Below are 24,422 nucleotides of genomic sequence, written 5' to 3' on the forward strand. Positions count from 1 at the left end.
ACAAAAATACCCAAGAAAATCAACTTAAAAGAAAGATTTATTTTTCTCACAGTTTCAGTGGTTTTAGTCCATGGTTGATTCAATGGCTTTTGGAAATATGGTGAGAAAGAACATCATGGCCCCAGGAGTGTATGGTGGCAGAGGAGGCTGCTCACCTCATGGAGGCCATGACTCAGGGTTGGCCAGTTCTGACTGGGGACAGCACAAAGAATAAGTAAGCCAAGCCACATGGACCTCTTCTCCACTTCAACCAGAATAATACACTAATCTATATACTCCATCAAGTAGGGCTTCCTGTTACATTCTGTTGCAAAAGGGTTTCTGCTACTATAGTAGAAGGTGTGAAAGGCATGCAGAGTTTTCAGGAAACTTCAGACCCTCTCTTGGCTCTGCAGAGTCTTGTCTCTTATGCAAAATTCCAACTGGCTGGCTTGAAGTCCCTCTCCAGTGGGCTCCTCCTTGTCCGTGCTTTGCTTCCTTGACATGGCTTACAGGTCCTGAAAATAATTCTGATGATGGGTTTTGCACACATCTGCTACCTTGTTTCTAATGTCAGTTGCCATCAAGGCAATTGCCACCCTTCACTGCTACATTTAGCTTTCCCACATTTGGCTCCCAGGACCAATGTGTTAGCCATTCTTTATGACTGCAGAGTTTTCACTAATTCCATACTCACTTATAAGCTCCACCTATGTTCAAGCTCTCTGTTTTCCAGAGAGTACATTTTTTTTTTTTTGAGCCTATCACTATGCCAGCAGTTCTCAAAGTATGATCCTGGAACCCCTGGAGGGTTCCTCAACAAACTAGACATGGTGCCCGTTAGTTCATTATTTGTCTCTTTCACTCTCATTTTCCCTCAGTTGTACAGTGGAGTTTTCCAGAGGCCACATTAACATGTGATATTGCAACAGATTTAATGCAGAAGTAGACATGAGAATCCAGCTGACTTCTAGTAAGCCAGGCATCATAGAGATTTGTAAAAAAGCATAAAATCATGCCACATTCCTCACTAAATCTTTTGTTTTGAAAAATAAGGTCATTTGTACTAAAATATGTTACATATGCTCACTTGTAATGGCTTTAGTATTTTTAATGAATTTTAAAATAAATATTATAAAGCTTTCTCAATTTTAATTTCTTAGATGATAAATACTGAGAGATATAATCCATATAAAAGCTTTTGGGGATCTTCAATAACTTTGAAGGCTCTAAAGGCATCCTGAGGCCAAAGAGTTTGAGAACTGCTGCTTTGCACTGTGTTGTCCTAGAATTTCCCACACAGTGCACTATATTTCGCAGTGTAATCTGGAGCATTCCCCACAAATAGGAGTTCTGTGATAATTGCTGAGTATTGACTTGAGTTGGAAAAGGCTCCCAAGCTACTGGAAAATCTATTGAGTTAAAACTGTGCCAGTCTTGTTTACTTATCTCATATTTTTATAAAACACTATTATTGAAATATGATACTTTTAAAGTTTTAACTACAGTTCATCATATTTGATAGATTTAAAAATTATTATCAGGAGCAACCTAAGGAGTGCTTATTGCTCACATTTTGCCAATTTTGCTTAAAAATATCAGATGCATCACACAGCATAATTCAATAAAATGTGACACTTTGAATAATAGTTGCAAAATATGTAATTACTTCTCTGACTTGGACCATTAAACTGAATGAGATTCCATTTTTGCTTTCTTGCCATTGTACCTGGACTTTTCCCAGTTAGAAAATTCTTTATTAGTGTGCATACCATTAACCAGACACTGTGAAAGTTAAAACTCAAAGAAAACTACAGATCATTGAATTGAAACCCCTCATTAAAAAATGAACAGAGGCCCCAGCATGTTAATTACCTTGCTTAAGGTCACTCATTAAGTAGCCAAGCAAAAACTTCTGACTCCAGTATTTATTGCAGGGCCTTGGTCCCACATGGAATTCTTTGGACAGGTAAAGAATTCCATTTGGATGGTGAGTTTAGGCTTTAAGTAAATTATCAACAGGGGTAGTGATCTTACCCTAATTAAATATTTATTTGCTGAAGCATTGGATACCAAAAGCATGCTGGCAATCAAAATGAACAGGAAATGAACAGAAAATCACCTTCCTGATAGACATTAAGTTCTGGCTACACAGGTAGAGCTATCAGGGTTCCTGTTAAGTGCACCTTTCTCCTCTGCTCTAAAAATCAATATCCAGCCTGGTATCAAGAGGCAGAAAAATATGCAGGAGGTGTCATCCAAAGTCATAAGCAGGAAACACTTGGCAAAAAGGGCTTCTCATGATCCGGACCTGCCTGCCATCTTTACTGTCCCTTCTGTGCACTTCCAAGCTCCACTGGTCCCCTTGCTCATCCCTGGAGGAAGCTGTCACCTTCTACCTCCCTCTCTTGTACATGTGACTTTCCATACCTGCAACTCCTTCCCCTCAGGTCCCCTTGTCTCCTGATCTGGTGAGCTCCTGACAATTTTTAGCATTCAGCTTATATTTCATCTCCTCTAGGAACCTTCCCCCGCCCTTCTGCATCACCACACCTTACCTAGGCTGGGTCAGGAGTCCTCAGTGCTCTCTCAGAACATCCTGTGGCTACTTGTCTCCACATGCCTTATCTTTCTCTTGCACTAAAATGAAAGCTCCTTAATGTCAGGGACTGTACCTTAGTCATCATGGTACCCCCTGGACCCAGCTCAGTGCCTGGCACCTAATAATCTCCTTATGCATAAAAGTGAAGGAAATGATTGAATGAGCTAATGAGCTAATAGAATACAAGTCACATAGATACTTTTTAGTTCTCTAGTGGTCACATTAAAAAAAGTAAAAAGAAACAGATGAAAACAATTATATTAATATATTTTGTTTAACCCAATGTACCCAAGCATTATTTTTAACATGTAATCATCAAAAGACATTAGTAATGATATGCAACTTTTTTTTTGCCTCCTCTTCAAAACCCAGTATGTATTTTATATTTACACTATATCTCAATCTAGCCACATTGTAAGGCAAGTGTCTACTCTCTTGGACAATACAGGTAGACCCACTCCAAGAAATTTCTGTCTAGGGTATTGTAGCACATTCATGGGCCACCAGAGCTCTCATTCCCATGCCTTAGAATCCTGGACTTCTGCACACAGAATGATGGAATGATCAGAAGTAGACAAAACCCTCAGGACCAACCCCAAACCCAGCTGGCTTCTGGAAAATGCAGAGAGGCCAAGCAATATATAGAATTTTCCCATGCTCCTCCCAACCCCCAGTGTGTGTGTGTGTGTGTGTATTTTTCTGGAATGGAACCCAGGGCCTCTCCCACATGTAAGTAAATTCTCTTTCCCTGAGTTATTACCCCAGCCTAGAACTTGTGTCTTGAACTTTGGGATGGTGTTAACTTGAGAATGCAAAACAACAGCTCAAAGTCAAAATCAAGGTAAGCCTGGTGTTTAGTTGAAGGGAGACTGGGTAGCTGTTGTGCACATTAAGAAAGTAGCTCCCATTACTGAAATTATCACCACCTTTCTCCAGTTTCTTTAGGAGCTGGTTTTGTGTTGATAAAAAAAGTCCAACAATTTAAACAGAAAGGATGTCTTGAAATTTCCCAAAACAATTATTAAGGAAAGGTCGTGTAATCAAAATGATTACAGAAATAACTAGTGACCTCCCTGTATTGTGGTTGTGTTAAAAATTTAGATGATAACAGGATCAGATGAAAGAGTCCTTTATCCATTTTAATGTCACTTATCTATAGTCAAGTGCTTTTGAATTCCTCTAAGATAAAGGAGGGTATCTCAGATATCAATTGCATAGAATAAAGTCACAACAAAAGCGAGGTTATATGCATTAGATGATTTGGAAGTTGTCATTGTTGCTATAGTAAGTCCTTTTTCCCATCTCTAAATAAAAGCCAATGCTCACTTCTTCTCATTAAGCTTTTTTTGTTGTTGTTGTTATTATGTATCCACTATTAGCCCTGGCAGAAATATATAATTTAAAAGGGAAATTCCTCATAATGTTAATTATTTGCACACTTTCAGACTTTTCTGTATTTATTCAATATTACTTTCAAAATTAAGCTCATACAATTCTCATTTCAATGTTAATTACATTTGTTAAATATGATAATAAGACCCAAAAAAGGGTACAAAATAAAAATGAGGCTCCCTTCCTGTTCCCCAAATACTTTCCTCTCTCAAATGCAATCAACACTCCCAGTTTCTGTTTCTTTTCTGGGGGGGAGCACCAGTGATTGAACTCAGGGGCACTAGGACACTGAGCCACATCCCCAGCCCTACTTTGTATTTTATTTAGAGACAGGGTCTCACCAAGTTGCTAAGTGCCTGGCATTTGCTGAGGCTGGCTTTGAACTTGAGATCCTCCTGCCTCAGCACCCCACCCCCATCCACTGGGGATTACAGGTGTCTGCCACCGTGCCTGACACCACTACCATTTTCTTGTGTGTGTGTGTGTGTGTGTTTTTTAAAGGTGGTCTATGCATGGAACTTCATATAAATTCTTTTTCTTTTTTTATTTAACAAATGGTATCGTTCTATACACACTTACTTTTTTAAAAAATATAACTTGAAGATCTTTCCATGATGAAAAGCTACCTCATTCTTTACTAGGGCTACATGGTATTTTATAAGCTGCATTAATTTATATTTTTCCTATTGAGGGACAATTAAGTTACCTCCAATATTTGGAATTACAAATAATGCCTTCATAAATAATTTTGCAAATGAGTCATTTCAAAAGTGACTATTTCTACAGGATGACTTCCTAGAATTAGAATCACTAGGTCAAAGAGTATATGCATTTTAATTTTTGATTAGATCTTGCCAAATTATGCTCCCTAGAAAGTTTTACCAACTTTTAATTCTGTGAGTACAGTGTGTCCTCATTTTCTGAGAATGGGAAAAATAGTATCTCAGTTTGTTTTTCTCTTATGTAATTGACCATCTTTTCATAGGCTTAAGGAGTCATTTGCAGTTACTTTTCTATTTATATCCTTTGCCTTCTTTTCCACAGGGTCATTGATCTTATTGATTTGTGGGAGTTCATTAAGAAATAGGCTCTTGATGTTTTTTTGAGGTTTATCATTAGTCTGTTGAATTTGGACATGATGGTTTGCCATGCAAAAAAAAGAATGTATTATTTTTTAAATATTTATGTGCCAAATTTATAAATATTTTCCTTTATAGCTCCCTAGATGTTATATTCATTCATTCATCGAACAAGCGTCTATTGAGAATCCCCATGGATCACAAGGTTCTGGATTCTGGGGATGCATCAGGGGGCCAAACAGACCATGGGTTACCTTCAGGGAGTTTATACCCTAGTAGGGCTATTTCAAGGGGCCAAACATATTGCACTCAAATTGTTTTTGTTCATTTTACTTAACACAGACTGTGTCCATATAGAGACCTATTTTTTCCAGCACATGTCATAAGTGTTACATAAAACCAGCTTCTTACTGAGCACAACATACACTTTCTTCAGCCAGGGGTCAGCAGCCTTTTTCTTATAGGACCCAATCATAAATATTTTAGGATTTGTGGGCCACAGGCTCTCATCATAACTGTTAATTGTGCTGTTGTAGCACAAACAGAGCCACAGACAATGTTTAAAATTAGCAAGGCCATATTCTAATAAAACTTTATTGATGGCCTCTTAAATTTGAATGTCATTTACATATCATCACAAAACATACTTTTTAATGATTTGTTTACTAACCATTTAACCAAAAATGGGGGGGGGGATACATTTTTAGTCTTCTGACCCTGTAAAAGGAATCACTGGGTTGGACCGGCCTGCAGGGCTCTGCTGACCCCTGCAGCCTCCGATGTCCTCGGAGCTGTGAGTTTCTGTGGTTTGAGAATGAGACTTAGAATCAACAGGAATGTCTGTCGTTGTCAATGCCAACAGAGGTGACAGGAGAATAACAGCAATGATGATAAGTAATAAATCACATATCCGAGCTCCACGCTAAGGCAGTTGCTGAAGAAAACAAAGTCCTGGCCAGAGCAGTGGTGCCCGCCAATCCCAGTGACTCCGGAGGCTGAGGCAGGAGGATTGCAAGTTCCAGGTCTGCCTCAATGATTTTGCCAGGCACTGTCTCACAAATAAAAAAGGGCTGGGATGCAGCTCAGTAGTAAAGCGACCCCTAGGTTAAATCCACAGGAAAGGAGGAGAAAGAAAAGAAAGGGCTGCTGCCTGGCGCTGCTAATGCAGCAGAGTTGGTAAACACAGAGTGCGACCTGTCCTTTAATCCGAGTACAGATCATTGAGGCTTCAGGTTCCCCAGGAATCACTCTGAGCCTCCGCGGATGCTTGGCGCCCTTGGCTCCGCCCCTCGGGGCGGCAAACCCCGCCCACCGCACAGAGCATTGGCGTCCTGTTCTTTGAACCCAGGACACCTGACGTTCCAGTGTTTTGGGTACTAGAATCAGGACGGGAGCTTTGCCATGCTCCTGCTAATCCCAGATCTTGGAACCGAGCTTGGCACCTGGTGGGATGACTGAATGAGTCACCTCTCTTCCCAGGTCATCCACTTGGCATTGGGCAGGTGGAGCCTGAATTCTCCTAAACTTGGAAAGCCTTACTAAAAATGGAACTTAGCTGCTTCAGAGAGAATCCGTGAGAACCAGGTTACTGTTGGCAGACTTCTCCATGTGGCTGGGTAGATAGAGGAGAGAAACTCATATTTTCTTCACTGCCCTATTCTTCTGCTGTGACTCAAAAGATAACCCTGTGTTCCTTCCTTGGCACCAGAGACCTAAGCCCCATGCGAGGGTGCTCAACGGGGGGGAAAAAATGGCTTCAGTTTTCTCCTTGCACCTTAAAAGTCAAGGACAAACCCCCTAGGCACCAAGTATTATTCTCGAGCCTTGGTTTGGCCATTTCTGGACTATCCACCGTTACTAAATGTTTCTGCGTGCTAACAAGGAAGATAGGAAAATTTGAAAGTGGAAAATATTACTTATGCTTTTTTCATGCAATTTATGGAAAATCTGGCTTTTTTCCCCCAAAACATTTCTATATAATATGTACGCTCCAAGAGAGAACAACTAAATTCTAAGAAGGCAATTCAGCCTCTTTATCTAACTTGGGTTGAACATGCCAGATGACAGTTATTGGAAAAGAAAAAGCAAATCTACCTTTGTATTCTCTATAGTCACCTGAAGATAGTTGTTTAATTAGTTCCTAAGGTTAAGGTTGCACATTAAAAAACAAAACCCAAAACCCCCCAAGTCACCAAACATGGTTTGATCAGTAAGTGTATAACATAACATTTCTGGACACTTGGCAGGGGGGTGGTGAATGTGGTTTGTGCGATTTGGGGCAGAGAGAAGAGGAATGTTTGATGTGGCCTTTGCCTATACAGACAGAGCAATTACAACCAAGTAGCATAAACTTACAAAAGGATCTTTGGGGCCTTATTGTTGCATCATCATACTGAATCTTAATTTTATCCCTTGTGAAATTAGGGTGGGGAGTTAATCACTAAAGTAATTTCCAGCTCTCAAACTTTTTGTAAACTTAAATACCACCTGGCACATTCAAGCCTTTGGATGGTGTGTGTGTGTGTGTGTGTGTGTGTGTGTGTGTGTGTGTGTGTGTGTAAGAAACAGAGAAAGAAAGAAAAATCCCATGCTGCATAAAATTAATTTTCTTTCCACTGTAGGTGTTAAAAAAAATCCAATAGTTATGTTTAAAGCATCACTATAAGCCCAACTAGGTGCTAGAGATAAAATAGTTTGCAGTCTAGTATGTTTCCTACTTCTAATCTCCATCTTCTATATGTATTCAGTATTTGGTAGAGTGAAAAAAAAACAGGTAACAACACATCCTGTGGGAGCTATATGGGACACATAAAATAAATTTGGCTTTGTTGAAAAGCATTCTTATTTCCTATGCAATTGGCATGTGGTAATTATATTTGCTTTCTAATTCCTAATGAGCACTTCTTAAGTAATTGGTACCCTGTTCATGCTTCCCAGTACTAAGAATTATACTGGATAACCTCCACGGAAGTGGGTATGTGTAATTTGATGAACTGGAAGGGGGAGGCAACCACTGTAATTGAAATCAGTTTCCCTGGTGCATTTAATATTGGCATACCAAGAAAGGGAAGGGAAGTCATATAAAATTAGGATTAAAAGGGAGTTTCTCAGACATTTCAAGAGCTGCTTCATATAGTCACCTAGGGAAGAAGTGGGTAAACCCATGGTATTCCCATGGCCTAGAGCCCAGAAGTCTGCAAGGGAGAATCCATAGAAACTGCCAAGGTCAGTTCAGTTGAGATCAGCAAACCTAATCCAACATGAACTACAAGACATGCACTTTGCTAGGGACAAATTAAAAAAAAAATGAACTATGCAGCTTTAGAAGTTCTTTATAATTCGACAATAGTTTTTCCAATGCTTTGGCATAGAATATAAGAACAAAGAGTGATGATAGTTTGTGATACAAGCAATTTCAATTCCTTGATAGAGTTTTAATAAATATATTTTATTAAAACCGTTTGGGTCTTTTACAAACAACAGTGTACTACCAAAGTTTGTAAAAGTGATGGAAGGATAAAAATGCGACATTATTGATATAGAAAAACTTTGTTATTAGGAAGCAAGATGAAAATGAGCAAGGCGAGGCACAGTGGCGCATATCTGTAATCCCAGTGGCTCAGGAGGCTGAGACAGGAGTATTATGAGTTCAAAGCCAGTCTCAGTAATTTAGTGAGGCCCTAAACAACTTAGCCTCAAAATATAAAAAGGGATGTGGCTCAGTGGTTAAGTACCCTTGGGCCCCTGGGGTCAATCCCTGGTGAGAGAGAGAGAGAGAGAGAGAGAGAGAGAGAGAGAGAGCAAATAGGAAAAACTATAGTGAGTTACAGTGATGGCAGCGAAATAATCTTGATTGGCTTTTCCTCACATCTTTAGCTTGTTTCCAACACAATTCAAGTAACAGACAGCATTGCATTTATGGTTAGTTGGTACAAAGAAATGCTTGTGAATTTATCAGAAAGAAATAATCACATTAAAAAAAGAACAGAAGAGAACCTAGTTCCAGAGACAGTCCAAGAAGCTCATGTATATATCCCAACTATTCTACAAAGCCCATCAAGATAATAACAAAGATATCCCATAAAGAATTGGTCTATAATACTCACAAGATAGGTGTTATTAGCCGACAAAAAATAAATAAATATATAAATAAATAAATCTCAAAAAATAATTCTTGAAACCAAAAGTAGAGGAATTGTATAGAAGAAATGGAAACTGCTCAAGACCGGATGTAAATATCATCAACTTTGACAGTGATGGATGGTGTAATTGAGAGATGTTTGAAGGCTGGAGGGAAGTGGGTGCTTCAACATCTGCGAAGCACCCAGCACACAGAGAGTACCAGTAGCTGATAACTAAGGTTGATGGGACTATACAGAATTGTAAGTGCTTTATATAAGGTTACTAATGTAACCGCTAAAATAACAAAACATAACAACAGAAAGGTCAGGAAGAGATGAGAGGGTAGAGAGGAGGAAGAATCAGAGTACTAAATTCCTCAAGTTATCAAGAAGCTGATAGATACTAAGTAATGTTGAGAAATCAAGAAATACTTTAGAGTTTTAGGGATAACCACCAAAAGTATTAAAAGTAGGCATGATTACAAGCATTTACCTGTGAGGTATGGCACAAGCAAAGAGCTGACATGGGCAAAGGCAATTTTATTCTTCATTTTATAGAGTTCTGTGCTGTTTGAATTTTTGAAACAAGTGTACCAACCATTTTATGTGATGAGTAAATAAGTAGGTAAATGAATACCTGAACAAATAGAAATTCTAAACTTATACACAAAAAGGATGAGATGTTTTGTGTTTTCAGTATAAAAGAGCAAGACAGAATAATACCTCAAATATAATGCCTGATGTTTCAAGAATGGTTTTGTTGGTATATTAAATATATGTTTATAAATATAAAGAAAAGCCTTTAATAGTGTCTTCCTCTGGAGGGAGTGGGGTTGATGAGGAGGGATGGAAAGAGACTCTGTTTTTCCTTTATGTGTTTTTTGAATTATTCAAAATGGTTACCAGGACCATCTGTAAGTCTTGAAAGCATAAAAACAATTTTTAAAAATTAGTAAGCTAAAATCAAGAGATTGGCAAAAATACATTAAAAATATTACTACACGTCTACACACCCAGGTATCCATTCACCATTTTAACAGACACTGAATTCCCACTGTGCATTATGAACTAAACAGAGGAGAAACCACAATAAACAATACAACCCCTGTCTTCAAGGAATCTGAATTCAATGGCACAATGGAAAATGAACACAATTATGATACATGGTGATAAATGCTGTGATAGATGTAGGAACCGAATGCTGCAGAAAGATAAACAAGAGACACCTGCCCCTAGCCAGGCAGCATTAGGAAGCCTTCCTAGAAATAACTATGGCCAAAAGGAATACCAATATGTCAGTGTTAAGGTATATAGAGGGCATTTCCTTCTGTAAATATTTGCACTTAGACATGCAGATTGTCTGGAATGTGCAGTTATTTATATGAAGAAAAAGCAAGTAAACCATGCTAATAATAGCAAGAGAACACCTGATGTTCTGGCTGACAGATCCTCCATCCTTAGCTGTTTTGAGAAGCTCCAGTAATCAAAAGATATGTACTGCGTGTTCAGCGAGGCTTTGGGGAAGCATGAGGAGCAAGGGGAGATAATATTCTGAACTTCCCGAGCAATCCAAATGCCCTGGGAAATTTGGGGAGCATAATGAAGTAGAATGAGCACAGACTAAAAAAAAATGTACAAATATTTGAATAATAGTTGAGCGTCTTTCCTTGGATGATCCCAAAGCACTTGGGCAAATAAAGACTCCCCTTTTCTATCCAGCAAGCCCAAAGCTGAGAAAGGCATTTCCCCAGGTCACAATGACAGTGACTTGCACGACCTGGAGCACACGGTTCTGACTTGGAGCCTTTGTTAGCTTCCCCTCTCTGTGCTGCGGGAGAGACGGGAGGAAAGTTAAAAAGGGTTCTGTCCAGAAGGTGGGTCGCACGATCTGGTGTTCACCCTCTGGGTTTCTCCATCCCTGCCCGGTTTGCATGCACACCCCGTTCTTGGGAGACACTGCCTGTGGTTTGAGAGGAACTCAGGCCTTGGCAAGGCGCTCAGCGTGTTCAAGTCTGCACGTGTAGCCCAGTTGCCAGGACTCTGCAATGCTTTGCTGGCAGGTTAGTTATGCCCTGCAGTACTTTCGGTTAGTTTTTATGGTCTTTAAAGCCACCGTGAAAGTCAATGGGCCTGGAATTCAAACTTCTGAAATATTCTTCTCTGTTGGGGAGCTTTGAGTGTTCAAACCTGTTTCTTTTTGCAACAGGATTCTCAGCATTTAAGACAAGATAAATTCGATAAGACAATGGCAGAGGAAACTGGGGGTTTATGTCTCCAGGTGGGCTAATTTCCAAATTACACTGGAGAAAATTGCTCAGGATAATTTCACAGATTTCCTCCATGGTTGGTAGTGGCAGGATTGTTGCACCTGCAAAATTTAATTACACGTTTATTTTTTTTTTCTACAGCGAAGATATCGCTATAATTGGAGGTTGCTTGTCTTAGCCAAACTTGTTTCTTGTAGAGCCCAGGAGAAACAGTTTTATCCTGGGAATGAATAATGATGACGTAGGGCTATCTCACATAATTACTCTGCAGATTTCAGGTTACTTCATTTTATCTCCAAAGAAATCACCAGAATAACCTAGGTGGAGAGTTTTGATCTTCACTCCAACTCACCTTTGTCTTCATTCTATTGGGAGACTGTGACAGACTTGAAAGTGAAATATGGTACATTCAAATTCTGTCTGGAGGGATTGATGCAAGGTTGTTTGATTAATTTCATATTGGTAGGTATGATGAAGGCGTGGGTGAATTCAATTCATTTCGACGGATATGTTTTAAGTAACTTCTATGCTCAAAGCACTGTGACAAGTTCAAAAACAAGGAAGTCCTGCCCTGAGAGCACTTGCATCTTGAGGATTAGGAAGGGGTGTGTGTGTGGGGGGGTGTATGTGTGTATATGTGTGTGTGTGTGTGTTGTAAACACCAAAGGGAAAGCATGTGGTGACTGGGACCCATTTTGAATAATGAGTAAATATTTCTTAAATGTCTTGTGGCTACTAGAGTCCCTGAAGGGCATCAGTATGGAGTCCCAATGTCAACATGAAGCAGGTGCTAATTTTTAAAACTGATATCAGCTCATTTATTTATCAGCTTTTTATAAAAGGAGAGAAAAAAAGAGTGTTTATTCTCTATGAATTGGTTTTCTCTTAGTTGGGCAGCATTGTTAAAATTATTTTATTACTTATTAATTATGATCCAAAAGAGATGATAGAAAGATGGGCTCCAAGAAGAAGGAATCATGGTGGAATGAGAAACAGATCCCAGCATCAGTGAAAGGGAATCTGGGTCTGAGGCCTTGCTAATGAATTTGAGATTATGTGGATAGCTAGGTTATATTATCTATGAATTTCATTGCGGGACAAATATTTGTTGTGAAAATAAGATACTGAGTCTGACAGGGTTAGAACCACTGGTTCTAGGAATCTACTAACAATACATTGGCACAGTCTATATCTTAGAAAAATCAACCATTAGTAGTAACTATTCAAAGTAATTTCCTCCAAACCTAAGCCATCTCAGGGAGGGCCTCTGTGTACTTAATCTTTTCCTGGAGTTTGACCATCTTAAAATCTAATTTACTCTAGTTGACAAAATAAAAGTGTGTCACGTGGGTTGTGGTCCCATTGATTTGGCATCTCAGGGTTTCCCACCATGGGGCGCCATTCCTCAGCAAATCATTGATTGGTTGGTTGAAAGTTACATTAAAGAAAAGAAAACTAGAGAAGTTGGCAGTGCCAAGCCATCCATATAATTCCACATTCCATTTTACAGTTCCTGTCCCGGAAGCAACCAAGCACCTCACCCATTGCCAGAGCCCCACACCCTGACCTGTTCTAACGGGAGCATCATATTGCCACAGTCGCCCTAAGGTTTGCATCCTTTTGCCCTGCTGATAACTCTGGCTCCAACCAAATCCCACCCAAAACCAATAAAAAGGAACTGGGTATAATATGACTCATGTACTGGTTTGTGCCATGCCTGTGACATTTCACTTTCCTTGAATTACCTGAAGTAATTTTCTCACAAAAAGAAATTTCACTTGTCATCTTGTAGTGGTGTCAGCTAAGAATAAAATCCTTACTTTAACATGAGGTCAATGTTTTTTTTTAAATGGATACAGAATTGAGCATCATCACTATTCCACATTCATAAAGAATAAATTCACTCAGTGGGTTAATTTGTTCTTTTGACAGCGACCCAAACACATCATGCTATTGTTTAAGAGATGAATGAAACATTATGCATGTTGGTCATTCTATCAATATTTGCTACTCTATGATGTTTTTAAAGGAATGTCTATTTGAAATGGATTATGCTGTAATTTCCAATTAACATGCACAACCACCATACGATCCAAGAATGTCTATAAATAACCAGATATGGGCATTTTTTAAGTATGATATCTTGATATTTTTAATTAAGACTATAGAAGTTTTCCTAAAGTTTGGAACTCAGTTATTCATTTACTCATTTACCCATTTATTCATCCAATAACATGTATTGTATTTACTGACCCAGTGCAAGGGACAAGGGGCAACACAGTTTCCTGTTAATGCAATAGTGAATGAGGCTCAATCCTCGCCTTCATTGAGTAAGAGAAGGATTTTTTTTTTTCATATTTGGTAGTTTCTTGGAAATCTCTATTAAGCACTTACATTCCTATAAAAGAAAGCTGAGGAATCATAGATGTAATGGATATGTACCAGTAAAAATATTTTATATGATTATTGTAAGTAAGAGAAGTGAAGAATTTGGAAATATCGTCTAGCAAATATATATCCTTAGTGTCATGGAAATTCCTGGAACAAGCTCAGAGAGAATCGAGTTATACTCGGCATGATTGAGACATTCTCAGAAAGTAATGGAGCTGTGTTTCACTGGGGCTCAGAGTATACTGGAACATCCTCAGAAAATAATAAAGTTATCATTACAGGAAGACTGGAACATTCTAGGACAGAGTAGAGTTACACTTGGATGACTGATGCATCATCCTTAGACACGGTAGAGAATTTCCTGTTCAAGTCAACTGCAGCATGGTTTTCCTTGTTCCCAAAGTCTGAATCACAGGAACCATCAAGTTCTTTAATATTAGAGAAAGAAGGCAACTGAATTGTTTTCAGACCAAGGAATTGAAGTCCAGAAAGATTCAATTGGCCTCAAGACAGAACCTCCATAATAAATTAGATGTTCTCAAGCAATCCAGTTCCCCTGAGGAGGATTTAGTCACTGGATTCCTTCTAATCAACACATATTCTAGAAGATTCTCATTGTAGGTCCCCTCAGATTTTGCCCTTCCTCTTCTCTAGTCCTCCAAAGTATCTTCCTCCTTCAAATTTCCCTGCAATTCTTACCATATTCCCAGAACACAGTTTTCCTCGTGTGCTGTTCTCCTAGGCACAAGCTCTTCAGTGCCCTAACCATCCCCAAAGGGTAACACTCAGCTCCCCGCTCCATGAGGCCCTCATGGGTTTTTCCAAGGTGTGTTTAGCTCTTTGGAACTGAGCTGCTTTACCACCTACATGTGAGGACGTCCTGATTGTATTATTTGGTAAATTTTACTAATATCTGTCTTTTCTCAAATATCAAAGGTAAGGGTCTTTGGTCACAGAGAAATTAAGCTCTCCCTGCAAACTAATTTGCTCTTCTCACTCATGGGCCCTTCCTTCACTTGACCTTTAACAAGCATGTCTTATAAACCAACCATGTGGTTTGCACTGGCTTACATTAACCTGGATGCCAGCTCTATATGATCTTTTAACTAATTGACCATAGATATCTAATTTATTCAGGGAGAGAGTTAAGGACCCAGTTAGAGGAGGACTTTCATAACCCTAGGTAAACTGGGAATTATCTGTTCTTTGTGAATACTCTGCACCCTCCCTCCCCCTCAACAATTAATGTAACAGCTTAGTTGTCATTGTCAAAGAGAATCAAGGCAATATGTGCCCCCCCTCCTCCTTGCTATGAGTCCCAAATGCTTTGCAAGAATAGCCTGACAGGCTGAATAGGAGAGAAGCGTGCTATTGGGGGCGGGAGAAAGGCGAGAGAGGTAGGAAGTGTTTCTTTTCCATGACATTTGAGCTGTGAGTTGTCAGGAAGGAAGAGATCTGAGTGGGTTTTTATCAGTTACTGAGTGAAAGTCTGCCCAAAGCACTGAGCTGATTTCTGAGAGTCCCGGGTAGTACTTCTGCAGTTCTTAGGTGGCAGCTGTGTGGTGTAGTGAAGGAATTTGGGATTTGGAATCCAAGCTTTGGGTTCAATTCTTAATCCTGCATCTTAATACCTTGGTTATTTGGGGTCAAGTTGTTAAATAATGAATAATAATAGCACTTTCTCATTTTAGTTTTGAAGTTTAAATGAGATAATACATGGAAGAGTGCTTTGTAAACTCTTAACAGCTTATAAAGCTAAATTACCTATTATTACTTAAAGTATCTAGGCTTGGTCCTTATGTCGAAATACTGCTTAGGCAATGGAGGTGGGGTCAATTAAGAGCCTGGATGCTTTTTAAGAAGATTAAACAATAATTCCTTTCCTTTTCCTTCAACTCAAATCAAAATTTTATGCTCAAACCAAAAAGAAAAAAGAATACTGCTTATTTTCACAAAGAAAATACATCTGGAATGCAGCTTTGGATTTTTTTTAATGTTTATTTTTTAGTTTTAGGTGGACACAATATCTTTATTTTATTTTTATGTGGTGCTGAGGCCCTGGATTTTTAACAGTACCAACAAAGGTCAGTTTAGCACAAGAAAATATCAGAGCAGTTACACCTTCAATGTTTTGCTTCTAGTCTACAGAACTATCAAAAGTTTATTAGTGGCAGCAAATTAGTTACAAAATTAGCAGGGAACAAACAGTGTTGGCCTTGATTAAGCCCTCAATGGATCCTGTTAATTATTTTTTACTTGTATCATTCTAAGGTATAACAGTTTTAGATGCAAGAGGGTATAAACGACTGCCTTTTTATTCTACCTCATTTTTTTAATGTCAAAGGGAAAAAATATTAAAAAATGCATGAACTGGCCCATTTATATTTGTTAACTACCCTACTTTCTCCCTTGATAATTCCTCTTATATTACTTTGGCTGTATTTAGAGTTTCATTTAACATTACCTTATGGAATCTGCTCATCATGCTTCATCAAGTAGAGAGGAAATGGGTAGGAAATGAATTTTCCAATGACCATAGAAGAAAAAAAAAAGACCTAAAATACTGTGCTAACTTAAAAGCCTACAAATGTTTAAGAAAATGATGGCCTTGATTATCTTGATTTTGATTTCATAAACAATATTTTTCTGAAAAGACATAATTCCATTGTTGTTTTTCTTCCAATGAGAGATTTCCTTATTTTAAAATGCTGTTGAAAAAGGGAAATCAATTAAGTTAGATTAAAAGAAATCACAATCATCATCCTCAAAGTGTGGATTCACCTCTTCCTTTCCCTGTGGAAGATGTTTTAAAAGCAATACCAAACCTCCATCTCTGGACCAACAGTTCTGATTCCCACCCACCCCGGAGGGTCTTACAACAATGACTGTACCCTTACTCTCAAGAAAGCACCATTAAAACTGTAAGTAGATTCCAGAGCAGTTGTTATATAATTTTTATGTAAATAACTTTCCAATTTCAGCACCTTTGAATTAGTAACACATTTCTTGAAACACTTGAGAAATGCCTGGGGATTTCTTATCCTAACCCAGGGAATAGCAGAAACCATGCAATTCCCTGTTCTGGGGAATGTACTAAAAAGAAAGAAGCCCTGAGTAGTGATTGCTGTATCTCTTTATAAAGTGATTTGTAGAATATGAGGCAAGTGGTATCAAAGGAGGGCTGATCAGTATTTGAACTCCATAGCAGAGTCAGGATTGGCAGAAGACCCTCAGAACTCTTTGCTTTTATTTCTTCCTTAACTCCCAGAGAATTAAAGGGAAACTTCCTTGCTCTTTTGCCTCAGGGAGAAGCTCTTTGTGGCACTGCCCTCAAGGCTAATAATGCCTTAACCAGCCTGGGGACATTTTCCTGGACAGGGAGGTGGGGGACAGATGGCTGGGTCACAATCTCCTCCCATCCCCTTTGAAAACTCGCCTCCAAAACAGAGCTTGGGGATTATTGTCTAATGTTCTCCAAGTCACCAGAGGAAATGCCAGTTGTGTGGGCTGTGACTTTGGGATGAGACCACAGAGCCTGTAGAGTCAAGTTGAACCTCCAAGTGCCAGCCCTCATGGATTTCAGCACACAGGCTGCTCCACAGAATGTTCATGCAGATGCTCTGTGAACAGACTCCCTCTCCAATCTGCAAGTTCAGACTTCCCAGACGGATTTGACAAGTTGGAAATCTCTTCTCTATACCCATCTTCGCCCTCCCTAGCTCGGAGCCTGGCCGTGCAGAGTGGGAGTGGCAGGTTCTATGGTTTGTTTTGGGACAGGAGGAGCTGGGTGGAACTGGTGTGGTGCCTTTGCAATGCAGGTGTGGGGCTGGTGGGGTAGGAAATACAGCCAGGGAAAACACAGGGCAGGAGGCGGCAAAAACTGTCCATATGGAAACTGCCTTCCCACTCTTTATTTAGGTCACAGATAAAACACTAAGATCCTTGGACAGATCATGAAACCTTAAAAAGTTCAAGAAGAAAATGGTTAGAACTTCCAAAATCTTGCATTGAATTACTTGGGAGAGGAAGCGATATTTAATTTCAGCTACTTGATTGCATTTCAAAATGACAAACCATTCGATTTAATTCAGTTCAGCAAAAAAGTTGTTGGTTCCCATTCTGTGCTTTGGTTCTGTGTTAAGCACTGGGTATTAAGCTGAAAACCAGAATAGCCACACAGTTCAGACTCCACCAAGATATGAGAGTTATCTTGGGCAAGAAATGTAAGGAACACTTGTGAAAGAAACACATTTTTCTAAAATAAAACTGAACGTCATAAATCCAAAGAGAAAATTATCCAGGAATAATACACTCCTGGAATGGCAAATTCCTACAATAATAACAAAAAATAGCAATGATACTTAGTACAGATCTATTTTTGCCTTTCATCTAATGAATTCAAAGAGTTTAACAACTACTGCTGAGTTAATCCTTAGTACTAAACCTGACTTTTCCATCCTTCTTTGGAAAAGAAAAATTTTTTTGGCACTAACATCCCAACATCCCACAGGGAAGAAATTCTGGAAACAAAAAAATGCTGACCCCATACCAGCATCAAGCAGCAAATAAAGAAGTCCAACTCATCCAGAAAAGTAGGGTGGGATTCAGAAGAATCAAACTAATGCGCACAAAATACAAGCCACTGAAAAAAGAAGTATACATTTAATTTCTTGCAGGTAGATAGGAATACTTCTATCATTTACCACTGGGTGTTCTTGATGGGATTTCTGTACCTCTCAGACACTTATGGTATATTCTGGGAAGGCTTGCTTCCTTTTCAAAAAGGGGATTTAAATCTTCTTGTTTAAAAACAGTAAGAAAGATAGCTTTTGTCTCCCTAACATGACAAGTAAGGACAACCTGATTCCACTGATTCTCCAAGCCTTTTAATGGGATCCCTCAGAAGCATGTCCCTGTGGAGGGAAAGGTTATGAATGAAAGAATTCAATTGTCTGCAAAAAATAAAATGGGACTCTGCCAAAGATGGAGATGATCTGGAACAGAACTGATCCCTAATTACAAAGTAATCCGACTTAGCACCCTCACAGGTCTGTCTTCATCTTCAAAGGGTCTTACCCATATCAATGGATTCATCACTTCTGTTTCTTTCATTGATTCCAATTTGTCTGCTCATCAATGAAAAATTGGCTTAACTTTTGAGTAGAACTGACTCACACTATCATATTTTAGGGTACAGTTGTTTCTCTTTCCTTTTGGTGCTTTGTGATGTTTCCTTTACCCTGGTTTTGAATAGATATTATAATTCCTATGACCCTGTAAAGCTATTCTTAAAAAAAAAGTGCATACCTGTGCGTGTGTACACACACACACACACACACACACACACACACACACACACACACACACACTGTAGTCTCTCTGAGAAGGTATTATTATAATAAAGTAATATTGAAGTATTACCATAGAATAAAGATCAGAGATGGCTACATGAAAGTCTCTAACATGTATAAGATTGGTCATAACAGATGACAAGTATGCAAAAGGGAAGAACTCCTAGGCAGAGGAGAGTTGCTTGGAGAAATGTCCAGAACATGAACAGACATTGGTGGCTCAGATATAAATCTTCCAATGCATGGAGGCCTTTCAGGCTAAGGAAGTGGTACAAGTTAGTTGGAGTGAGACTGGAAAAGTGACCTGAAGTTTACCCAGCTAGAAAGTAGCAGTGTTTAAATTCAGTGAGACTCTCCGGCTGTATGTCCAGGCTCAGCCTAAATTTACTATCTCCCTGTCTCTCCTTGTACAGGGAGGAAGATGGACACAGGGAGCTAAGAATAATAGGAGCTCAGCTTAATAGGCAATGCAAGCAAGTATATCCACAACCACGATACATGCAACAGACATCTACAGAACACTTTCTGTGTGCCAGTAATGATACTACCTAAAGTGAATACAAAAATAAATAAGTCCTTCTGTTTTGATAAAATCCTAAGGACTGTGGTTAAGGAGAAGACTAGCAATTATAATACATGTAACTGCTAAGATGAGGGTCTCCCCAAAGTGCCAGGGAAACACAGGGAGATTTTCCATAGATAGTCTGAGAACATGGCTTGGGGGACTTGATTTGAGACTGGATGATGGGTGGAGCCATGAGTCCTGGTAGGATCGAGGTGGTTGCTAACACGCATGAGTACTTCCAGAATGCTAGGCATTGTCCTAAGCACTTCAGCCAGATCACCTCATTTCATTCACACGTCAATCCCCTCCCTTCTACAAAGAAAGACGTAGACACAGAGAGGTGTAGCATTTTTGCCTGAGATCACACGACACACAAGTGACTGTGTCTCAATTTGTGCAGTCAACCATTACACGTCTTGCTGTAGAGAAAGGGACACCCAGCCTGCTGAAGCCAGAGAAGGTTTCTCTAAGAGGAGGTAACATGGGAAACCATTCCCAAAAGATCTCTGGGGGTTCAGCTGTTGAGCAAGAGGCTGAGGAGGATGTCAGGCCAAGGGAGTCTGGAGCCAAGGTATGCAGGACGAGGGACAGTGTTGTCAAGGAAAGAACAGCTAGTAACTGGAGGGCAGGATGGGTGGAGGGGAGTGATGGCCCATCAAGGCACAGACAGGGAGCATTTGAGTCTGGTTCATTGGTTTTCATGGAAGAGAAATGTACATAAATAGCTCCAGTTAAGGACATGAAGGCATCCCACACACATCCGGGGATAAGGAGCTGAACACAGCCTGGACGCATTGAGAGGCCACTCCTCTGCCTTGGGTGGTGCTTTACCTCCAGTCTGGACCTCTACTCTGTTCCCTGCATCTCTGAACAGTGGAAGGGGCCTGAATTAGGGCTATGCCGTTGGAACCAGAGAATATGAAGTAAATAAGACAGATTTGACATGAATATGAGGGTGCCGTGGAGGTGACTGCCAGGTTCTTAGCTCAAATGTCCTGTAGAATGGGAAATAAAGGAGGAGCAGGTTTGCAGAGTGTGTCCCCCCACCAAATTCGTACAATGAAGCTCTAACCCCCAATGTGACTCTATTTGGACACATGGTGTTTAAGGAGATAAGTACAATAAAATGAGGTCATAAGGGTGGGGCCCTGATCTGGTAGGGCTGGTGCCTTTATAAGAAGAGAGAGAGACACCAGAGATCTCTTTTTCTCTCTCCACGCTCTCATACAGAGAAGAGGCCACATAAGGATGCAGAAAGATGCCAGCTATCTACAATCAGGAAGAGAGGCCCCACCGGAAACCAACCCTGCTGGCACCTTAATCTTGGACTTGTAGCCTCCAGAACTGTGAGAAAATAAATTTCTGTTGTTTAACCTGACCAGTCTGTATCATTTTGTTATGGCAGCGCATGCTGACTAATACGAAGGAAAAGACAATTCACATAAGGATAAAGACACCTAGATGGATACGAAGCAAACAGTGAGTTAGAATTGGCAGGGCTTGGAGCTTCCATGGAAGTGGAGTGGGGAAAGAACTTGGAGTGGGGTGTTGTCCAGATTTTTTATCTTGGATTGATTGAGGTGAATTTAGGTACCTTTCCCTGTGTCTGAGATATGAGAGCTAGTCCTAAGCAGAGGGTGAAGCCATAGTTAGTATTTCTTGGAGAAATTTAAGTCAGAGCGATTAACCACAAGGATGTAGACAGTCTCTAATGGAAGTGGAAGCTTTTTGAATATTCTAGAAGGGTCAGGCTCACTGGAGGCCAGAGTAAAAGGTGGATCTGGACACAGAGCAGCCCTGGGGACCTCAGCAGAAACTCACATGGGAGTGGGACTGGAGTGTTTCTATGGCTCTGCCCCCATTTCTTTTCTGTACTGACTGACTGACTGGCTCTCACTGTAATTCCTTGAGAGACAGGCTCCGCAGCATTCAAGTTTCTGGTTAGCCCAGGAAATGATTGGCCAGGGACCTATCTCTGGTCACATCAGTTATAGCTGCTGGTCACATGCTAGACAATTTGACTTGACAAAAGTGCCCCATCACCAATGGCTGTGGACAAGACAGCAATATTGCCTTGAAAGGTGTAGAAGCATCAGGTATTGGGGTGTCAGGTAGTGTAACAGAAGCATCTAGCGTGAAGGGTAGGGGTGGTTTCCGGCTGGCTTGGTTTGGAGGACTTGCCTGGCTTGCAAGCAGTAGACTCAGGACATAGTCAATAGATACCTGGAAACGTGAGCCACTCAGAAGAGCAGTGAAGGCCACAGAAACAGGGTTCAGAGGTGTCACACAAGCACCTATCTACTAATAAATAAACAACAAGGGAACACACCTCAGGGTCCAAAATTCAAACTATACCAAAGTAAAGAGTATAGAAAATTCAAGTCCCTTAATACCACGGCCTTCTGAAAGTCACCACTGTGAATTATTTCATGTACAGCACCCACCCCATGCATTTACATTTGTGAAATACAGGTTTATCATTTTATTCCTGTTTTTTTTTCAGTAGATACATACTTTAAATTAATGGTCTTTACTTGTTTAATAAAATGCCTCAGAGATGTGCCACTCAACATCTACAAATCTATTTTTTTATGTCTACAGATAGTGTTCTGTTGAGTAGATGAGACATTATTTATTTACCATTCACTTCTAAAATTCGATTATGTCCAATGATTCGAAATTATAACAATGCTTTAAGAGCACCATGTACATGTATCATTGTGCACAGCTCAGACTCTTAGAAATGAATTGCCGGGTTGAAAAGTATACACATTCTACCCACCGACACTACTACCGAATGTCCTCTAAAAAATGGTGCCAATTTACACCTTTACCCATACAGAGGTTGCACATGCTTGTCTCTCCTCATCTGTGTCGATGCTGCTTAACTATTTTGGGTCACAGGCTCTCTTTTAAGATTCTACTGAAAGCTTTGGATCATTGTTCTAGAAAATACGCCAATGTACATATATGGAACATTTTTGCACACAGCTTCTGTGGGTTTGCAGACTCCTGAAGACCATCCAGAGAACCCTCAGGTCTTATATTCAGGACCCCAGAATAGAAACATGTGAACAGTTTTCTTAATCCAGGGTCATGGGTCTTTGTTGTAGCTGCACAGAAAAATCACCCATGCCCAGCTGCTGCAAGGTGAATTCAATCAGGGTCCTTATGGAAAGGATCTCATGAATATTTTGGGCAAATTCTCCAAGTGATTCTAATGTGCTACCAGAACCATTGTAGTGAGGAGAGGCTTGAAGAAGAAAGAAAGGAAGGAATTTGATAACAGAGAGCGTATAAGAGACTCTCAGAGGCTCTCAGAGGTCTCCAACCTGCTACAGGAGCCTTAGTAAGGGCCTCTTGCTGCTTGCTGGGATGGGACCTGGAGTAGATGCACTTTTTTTTTTTTTTTTTTTATAGTAAGACTGTTCAGCACACACAAGTAGAATACCCAGGAAACTCAGGTGACCTAAGTTAAGCACTTTTTTAAAAGTCCTTTTCCATTATTTCCCTTTTTCTTTCTTTTTTTCGTTCTCTCTTTCTTTCTTTCTTTTCAAGAGAGGGCTGCTGTTTCCCTCTTATTCAGTGACATTGGCTTTTCTTCAAATTTCCTGATTATGCTACGGTTTGGTCAACATTGAGAACCACTATGCATTGTGAAGCCTCCCAAAGATTTTTTTTTAAAGCCCAAGGACCAAGAGCAGAAGAAAGAAAAGCCAGCTGCAACCCCAAGAACTTGCACATGTCCCAAGGGCCTAGAAGAAAGCATGAAACATAAAGATCACTCACTGCTTTTACCTTCATGGAGAAGCAGGATTTGGAGTTGGGCCTTGAAGAAGCAAAACAAATTAGATCAGCAGAGGGATAGGAGGAATATCCCAGGGGAAATTCCCAGGAAAGGAAGCCAGGATTTTAGGGCCAGGCCAACCAGGATTGAGGCCTCCTATCATCCTTCTCCCATAGGCTCAGCCAAGGAGTGGTATGAGAGATTCCTTCCCCTAGTCCTGCTGAATTGCTGCAGGAAGGCTCACTAGGCTTCATGCCCTCATCTCCAGTTCCTTCTTTCTTTACTGTTTTAGTTTATTTTCTGTTGCTATAACAAAATACTTGAGACTGAGTGATTTATTAGGAAAGAAGTTTTATTATGGCTCATGATTCTGAAGCCTGGAAAGTCTAAGAGCTTAGTAAGGGCCTCTTGCTGCTTCAATTCATAATAAAAAGTGGAAGGGCAAGCAGGCATGTGCAGAAGGGAGGAAAAAATACACAAGGCAGTCTTGATTTGTAACAACTCATTTTTGAGGTAACTGATCCAGTCCCTGAAGAAAGGCATTAATCTCTCCAAATAACCTCATCACTTCTTAAAGGCCCTACCTCCCAGGTGCTTGGGATATAGCACATTCAGACTATAGTGGGTAGGTTTACCCCCTTCTCCCAAGCCAGTGGTTCTCACAGTGGATCCAGGAACCAGTAGCAGTACCTGGAGATAGCATCCTCTCAGTGCCACCCAAATCTTGCTGCATCAGACGCCCTGGGGGTGGGGCCAGCACTCCACTGTTTCCACAAAGCTGCCAGGAAGTTCTAAGTCATGCTCAAGTTTCAGGATCACTTTTTGTGGCTACTGTTGTCCACATGTCTTCCCTGTGTCTGAACTTTCCAGCACTGTTCTCTCTGGAGT

At 40.1% G+C, this 24,422-nt stretch overlaps 1 long non-coding RNA gene across 1 annotated transcript in view; it reads left to right on the top strand.

The window, feature by feature from the left end:
- LOC144369831 (uncharacterized) overlaps positions 1-21,125 on the top strand; it is a 78,950-nt gene extending 57,825 nt beyond the window's left edge. The window contains exon 2 of the long non-coding RNA XR_013429624.1: positions 20,978-21,125. This is a non-coding gene — a long non-coding RNA (uncharacterized LOC144369831). The remainder of the gene's footprint in view (positions 1-20,977) is intronic.
- The last annotated feature ends 3,297 nt before the right edge of the window (positions 21,126-24,422 follow it).

Source organism: Ictidomys tridecemlineatus, chromosome 13 (genome assembly GCF_052094955.1).
Source record: "Ictidomys tridecemlineatus isolate mIctTri1 chromosome 13, mIctTri1.hap1, whole genome shotgun sequence".
Taxonomy (NCBI): Eukaryota; Metazoa; Chordata; class Mammalia; order Rodentia; family Sciuridae; genus Ictidomys; species Ictidomys tridecemlineatus.